Here is a 7,714-nt window from a genome sequence, read left to right as displayed (position 1 = left end):
GAAAACTGTCTCATGGGTACTATTACTAAAAACTAAATAAGATACCAGGAAGCTCCTAATTTTATTGATTTTTACAACCAATGAGCTAACAAATATCTGGATTTCAATCCTTTGGCTGCAATTGCCAGGATTCTTGAATATTCATAGTCCAAAAATGATCCACAAGTGTAACACATTGAAAACCTGAGATAATATGACAGGGCTGAATTTGTCTACTTGAGCATTTAGACCCAAGCAAACATTGTACCATAGAAAGGATATTGATGAATCACAAAACTTTTTCATCTTTCAGTTTAAGCAAGCTCAGGTGAAAAGTGAAATTCTCATGAGGATTCCATCATATACACCACTCATAGAGAAGAATCCAGAATGATATTCATGTTATCTGAAAGAATGACTCTAAATGCCCTAGAAACAAGTCTTTACTAGTTCAAAGGTCTATTTGGAATTTCTCAGTTACCAAAGGCAGCCCTAATCCATGTAATGGTGCAAATCTTGCCAGCCAGATTTACTGCAACACGCGATGTAAAAAAAGAAGTGAGGTATAATTTCCAAAAATTATGAGAACAAAGCACCCCAAACTGGTTAATATAAAAGAAAGTGTCACTCACTGGGAAAGGAAAGAAAGAGGTGGAGTTTCCCACAGGGGATTTATTATCTAAAGCCCCCAAATAGAATTTATACTCTAGTGAAGCTAAGAACCCCCACCCCACCACACACACACACACACACACACACACACACACACTTCATGATCTACGACTGTCACCTCTGCTGGGCCTCAGTGTGATCCTATTGAGCATAATTTTTATGTCGTTACATCTCCTCAAGAAAAGATCTCATCATTCACTCAAGCCATGGCACCTCCCATACCTACAACATCTTTATCCTGAAATCTCTTACTAGGGATGGCACCCTTAAAACTCCGGTGCCAGATTGACCAGAGATCTGAGAGATTCAGTGCAGGACAACTGGGTAGTTAATTGTGCTGCAGGGGAAGTGAACTAAAGGAAACTATTCTCCATTTGTCTTTGTCTATGAGAACAGGATTTGGACAGTACTCAAAGATGAAATCTATGTCTCTCATGTCTGCATTGCTCATGTTCCTCTGTGATTTCTACATGAGGGATATTGGTTGTCCTTACTCAAAAAAGACCACATTCCTTGTAAATAGACCAGCGATTCACTAAACACAGTCAAGTCAAAGCAAATAATATACCTTGGCCTCAAGAACCTGTCAGGAGGCTTTATGAATAAGAAATAAAATCTTATTATTAACAAGCCCTTGGCTGTACCTTCCTGGAAGCCAGAACAGAAAAAAATGGCATCATGAATAGCATATATTTTCCTCTTAAAATTAACCTAATGAAGCCACATGATAATCAGAAGCTAGATATCAGGAATCAGGCTACTCTTATTCAATCTCACACATCATAGGCAAAGCATATACCCGAATCTCAAACCTCTGGCTGCAATTGCCAAGGTTCTTCAATTGTGAGTAGTTAGTTTATGATCCACAAGTATCACAACACCTTGGCAAACTCAAAATAAACTGACAGAAACAAATTTGTCTATATGTGAATTTAGATTCAACCAAATAATTCACCATAGAAATAATACCAATGAAATCAAGATTTCTTAATTTCAATCAAAGCAAAACTCAGGCATAAAATAGTGTTTCTCATAAGGATCATAATGTCTATGTGAGTCACTCATAGAGAATTAGCCATATTAATTTTCATATTCCCTTAAAAAATAAACCTAGGGGCCAGCCCAGGAGTGCAGCAGTTAATTTCGCATGTCCTGCTTTGGCAGCCCAGGGTTCACCAGTTCAGATCCCAGGTGCAGACCTACTCAGGGCTTGTCAAGCCATGCTACTGCACGCGTCCCATATACAAAGTAGAGGAAGATGGGCACAGACATTAGCTCAGGGCCAATCTTCCTCAGCAAAAAGAGGAGGATTGGCAGCAGATGCTATCTCAGGGCTAATCTTCCTCAAAAAAAAAAAAAAAGAGAAATAATAATAAACCTAAATATCTTAGAGGCTAGTCTTTGTTAGTCTACAGTTCTATTTGAAATTGTATCTCTCTGTAAGCACTGAGAGGAGTCCAGATTAATTTTCATTTTTGGTAATTTTCATTCTACTTGTGTTTCCTACTTGTTGCTACTGTGGATTCTTTTTTCAGCTCAACTCTGAAAACTGTGGATGATTCATTCCTGTGCTAAATAATTTTTTGGCTTAGCTCTTTAGCTTTTTATTCCATACTGTTTAGGTATTTATTATCCAGCCTTCTGCAGACCAGAATTTGGTAAAGTAGCATTGTGCTTATTGGTCCAACTCCCACAAATGTGGTCATTCAGTATGTGGTCATTTATCTTTTCCCCAGCACTCCCCTGCATGGGCAAAGCTTGTATACTCAGCCCCCTGCCTTACTGGGGTCATTTAATATATTGTCCGAGGGCAAGAGAAAGCACTGAAGATAGTTTCCCTGTTGAGGTTCTCCTCTACCTGCTACGTTAGCCCCTTCATTTTCATTTCCTTAGGATCTATCTGTTTCACTGTGTGCATATTCCAATGTTCATTTAGTCCTCCAACTTTTGATGGGGACTTTGTTTTCAGTTTTTTGGCTGTTAGTGCCACTGCAAGCATTCATGTGTGTGTATTTTAAGGCATGCATGATAAATTTTTGTTAACTATGTACCTGGAAGTATCTTAGTAGACACTGTCTAAGAGTATTCTAAACAGACTTACACAGCCATGCACCACACAACAACTGCATATAAACGACTGTTTTGGTCAATAATGAACTGCATACATGACAGTGGTCCCATAAGATTAGCGCCATATAGTCTAGGTATGTAGTAGGCTATATCAATTAGGTTTGTGGACGTACACTCTATGATGTTTGCACAATGACAAAATTGCCTAACGATGTTTTTCTCAGAATGTATCCCCGTCGTTAAGTGACACATGACTGTAGTTAGATTTTTAAATTTTATATAACCTGGCAAGTGTTTATTGTTTGAATGATCTTTTCGCTTATGGCTAATGACCTTGAATACTTTTTCATATACTTATTAGCCATTTGGATATCCTCCTTTGTGATGTACTTGTTTAAATGTCCTCTTTGTCATTTTTTGACATGTAAAAGTTTACTATGTCCTTTGTTTTTCATTGAATACACATTTTGATAAACAAAAGCTTTAATTTTGATACAAAACAATCATCAATGTTTTTCTTTATGTTTAATGCTATTTGTATTTAATTTTAATTTTTTTGCCTTCACCAAAATCATGGTAACATTTTCCTATGTTGTGTTCAAGAGGCTCTATTGCTTTGCCTTTTATATATAAGTCTACATTACACCTAGAAATTATTTCTCTGTATGATTTGAAAAGGGATTCAATTTTTTTCCATATTGATATCCCATATATCTAGCACCCACTGTTGAACAGATCATCATTTCCTCATCATGCAACAGTAGCACCCCTATTATAAATCAGGTAATCATATATCTGTTTGTTGAGTCTCTATTTTTTTCCCATTGGGATGGTTTTCTATCTTTTGTCAGTACACACTTGTAACTACTGTAATCTTATAAAAGGCTTGGAAATTTTGCCATGTAACTCATGAAACTTTGTTCATTTCCATCAAGAAGACCTTGGCTCTTCTTGTCTTTGCATTCTATACAATTCTTGAAATCAGACTTACAATTTCTAAAAAGCCTAATGGGATTTGATTTGGCATGCTACTGTGTTGAACCTTTAAAATGAATTTGGGGGAAAATTACCATCTATGTGTAATTGAATCTCCCAAACTGAATATATTACATCCCTTCATTTGTAAGGTTTATTTACTTCCTTTCAATAATGTTTTCTAATATTGTGGGTAGAACTTTTCCTATGTAATTGATATTTCTGATGTTTCTGAAAATGTTATGTTTTTAAATCTTCATTTTTCATCTTTGTTATTGCACATAGAAATACATTTCATTGTACTTATTTGCTATTAATATATCAACTTTGCTAAATTAACACCCTAATTTTAATTCTTCATGTTCAGATCACTTTGAGATATAGATATATAAAGATAGATGGAGATAGATATAGATATATAAAAATATACTATCAGACATACGCATATATAGACAGTATTTTGTTATCTGTAAATAGTGAAATTTACACCTTTCCATTTCTAATCTTTGTATACCTTTTATTCATTTTCTGTAACTTATTGCACTAAGACATCCAGGATAGTGTTGAATAGAAATGGTGACAGAAAATTCCTGTGTTATTCCGAGTTTCAGGAGAAAAGCTAATGACTTTGCAATTGATTTATTTTATAAATACCTTCTATCTCATTAAAGAATTTTGCTCATTTCCTAGCTCCCATGAGATTTATGAGGAATAGATTTTGTATTTTATCAAAGGCTTTTTATTTATTTTTGAGATATTCATATTCTCTTATGTTAATATGATGGATTGCACTGAATGATTTTCTATTTCTTTTAAAAAGTAAACTTATTTTAGCATAGTTTTAGATTCACAAAAAAAGTTGTGAAGATAGCATAGAGCTTCCAAATATTCCCTACCCCATTTCACCTGTTATTAACGTCTCATGCTATTATGGTATATTTGTCACACAACTAATCAATATTGATACATTATTATTAACTAAAGTCTGCACTTTATTCAGATTTTCATTGTTTTTACCTGCTGTCCTACTACTGTTCCAGCATCCCATACAGGATGCCACAATATATTTAATTGTCATGTCTACTTAGGATCCTCTTGACTGTGATACTTTCTGAGATTTTTCTTATTCTGATGATATTCCCAGTTTTGAGGAGAACTGATCAATTATCTTGTAGAGTGTCTCTTAAGTGGGATTTGTTTAATTATTTTCTCATGACTATACCATCGTTATGGGTTTTGGGGAGAAAGACCACAGAGGTAATGTTCTATTCTTATCATATCACATCAAGGGTACATACTATCAACATGATATATTACTATTTATTTTAACCTTGATTATCTGGCTGAGGTAGTGTTTGTCAGGCTTCTCCATTGTAAAGTTAGTTTTCCTCCCACCTGACATTTTTATACTGTAGTCTTTAGAAGGAAGTCACTATGCACAGACTACACTGGAGGAGTGAGGAGTTATGTTACACCCCCTTGGAGCCAAAGTATCTACAAAGACTGTTTTTACTTCTTCTGCACAAGAAATTGGTTTATTCTCCCTAATTTATTGTTTTTTCTTTTTTGAGGAAGATCAGCCCTGAGCTAACATCTGCTGCCAATCCTCCTCTTTTTGCTGAGGAAGACTGGCCCTGAGCTAACATCTGTGCCCATCTTCCTCTACTTTATATGTGGGATGCCTGCCACAGCATGGCTTGATAAGTGGCGTGTAGGTCTGCACCTGGGATTTGAACCCCAGGCCACTGAAGCAGAGCGTGCGAACCTAACTGCTGTACCACCTGGCAGGCACCTATTCAGTTTTTTATATTAGTGTGTATTCATAAATATTTATTTTATACTTTGGATTATAATTCAATATTATGCTATTTATTTTGTTCAAATTGTTCCAGCTTTGACCATTGGATGCTCTTTTGGTTAGCTCCTGTGTTACTTTGACTTATTTCCTTCAATGTGTGTGTGTGTATGTGTGTGTGTGTGTTTAGCACTTCCTTACTTTCTGGCACAATAAGAGGCTCCAGGCTCATCTCTTGTATTTCCTGCCCATCATAGAATCAGCTATTTTTGAAAGGACTTTTAGTTTGTTTTATTGGAGAATAGTATTAGAAACCAAGATATGGGTTCTAGGTATGCCTGTTGTTACTAGATTGTCATTGCTTCTAGGCTTGTTCAGTTGACAGAGTAAGGTAATGTGTATGTGCACAATAACTGTGTATATACACATATTTATAAATATTTATATGTGTAACCATATGTATATATGTGTGTGTGTATATATATGTACATGTACATATGTTAAACATGCGTTTATACTGAGGTTTCCAGCTCTAATCCATTATCACATGGATCATTCTAACCTCTCTATGCTTGTCTGTCACCTTCCACTCCAACAGTGAAAAACATTACACCATCTGCCAACCATTTTCTTATTTAATTCCAGTATACATACATAGTGGTTTCAGAGTTGTTAACCCATACACTCATGAGAAACAACTTTATCAAGTAAAATATAGTACTACGTACAGTAATTTTCTCCTTAGTTTTACAGATTCCACTAATTCCTGTAGTTACTTAAGTCAGCACCTTTTCCTTCCAACTTCATCATGAGGTTATTTCACACATACATAATACAGTAGATTCTTTTTTCACATTTTTTATTCCAGCTTGGGATCCTCCAACCTCCTAAATTATTTTTAGAAATTAGTATATATCAAGGTTCACTCTTTGTGCTGTAAAGTTCTATGGATTTTGAGAAATGCATTGTGTCATGTGTACACTGTTATAGTATCATACAGAATAAATTCACTGTGCTTTATCTATTCAGTCCTTGCCCTCCCACTGCCAACCACTGATATGTTTACTACATCTTTAGTTTTGCCTTTTCCATAATGTCATATAAATGGACCAAACTGTATGTATCCTTTTCAGACTGGCTTCTTTCACCTAGCAAAATGCATGAAGATTTATCTGTGTCTTTTCGTAGATGCAAATATACCACAGTGTTTTTATCCATTCACCTATTGAAGGATATGCCAGTTCTGCCAGGTTTTGGCAATTATGAAAAAAGCGCTATAAATATTCATGTGCTGATTTTCATGTGGACATAAGTTCTCTACTCATTTGTGTAAATACCCAGAAGCACAGTGGCTGGATGTACAGTAGGACATTTAGCTTTGTAAAAAACTGCCACACTTTCTTCCAATGTGACTATACCATTTTTCATTCTCACCACAAATGAATGATAGTTTCTGTGGCTTGCATCTTTACGAATGATTGGCATTGTCAGTTCTTTGGATTTAGCTATTCTCCTAGGCATGTAGTAGCATATTTTTGTTTAATCTGCATCTCTATAATGACAGATAATTTTGAGCAACTTTACATATCGTTATCATCTGCATATTTCTGTGGTAAGGTATTTATTCATTCAGGTCTTTTGCCCATTTTGAAATGGGTTGTTCGTTTTCTTATTGCTGAGTTTTGAGTTCCTTTTTATATTTGGATAGAAGACCTTTATCAGATATGTGTTTTGAAAACATTTTCTCCCAATCTGTCTTATCTTTTCACTAACTTAACAGTGTCTTTTGCCAAAGGAGAGAATAAAGTGCAATTTATCATTTTTTTCTTCATGGTTTGTGCTTTTGATGTTTTATCTAAAAACATCACAAAACCCAATGTCACATAGATTTTCTCTTATGTTTTCTTCTAGAAGTTTTATAGCTTTGCATTTCACATTTAGTTCTATGGTCTATTTTGAGTTAGTTTTTGTGAGACATGTAAAGTCTGTGTGTAGGTCCCTTTTTGCCTATGGACAACCCCTTCTGCTAGCTCCTTTTATTGAAAAGATTATTTTTTTATACATTGACTTGCCTTTGTCCTCTTGTCAAAGATCAGTTCATTATATTTGTGTGTATCTACTTCTGGGTTCTCTATTCTGTACCATTAATCTATGAGTCTATTCATTTGCCCATACCATGCTGTCTTGATTACCATAAATTTATAGGAAAAGTCTTGAAATAAG

The 7,714-nt window shown here is 35.1% G+C and overlaps 1 non-coding gene across 1 annotated transcript; it reads right to left on the bottom strand.

Moving 5' to 3' along the window:
- Positions 1–776: 776 nt before the first annotated feature.
- LOC139078422 (small nucleolar RNA SNORD115) lies at positions 777–852 on the bottom strand. The gene has a single exon (XR_011531355.1). It is a non-coding gene; the product is annotated as a small nucleolar RNA SNORD115 (small nucleolar RNA).
- Between the last annotated feature and the right edge of the window lie 6,862 nt (positions 853–7,714).

The sequence above is a fragment of the Equus przewalskii genome, chromosome 1 (genome assembly GCF_037783145.1).
Source record: "Equus przewalskii isolate Varuska chromosome 1, EquPr2, whole genome shotgun sequence".
Taxonomy (NCBI): Eukaryota; Metazoa; Chordata; class Mammalia; order Perissodactyla; family Equidae; genus Equus; species Equus przewalskii.
Note: the sequence above shows the minus strand (reverse complement) of the source record. Positions and strands in the feature narration are given on the sequence as shown.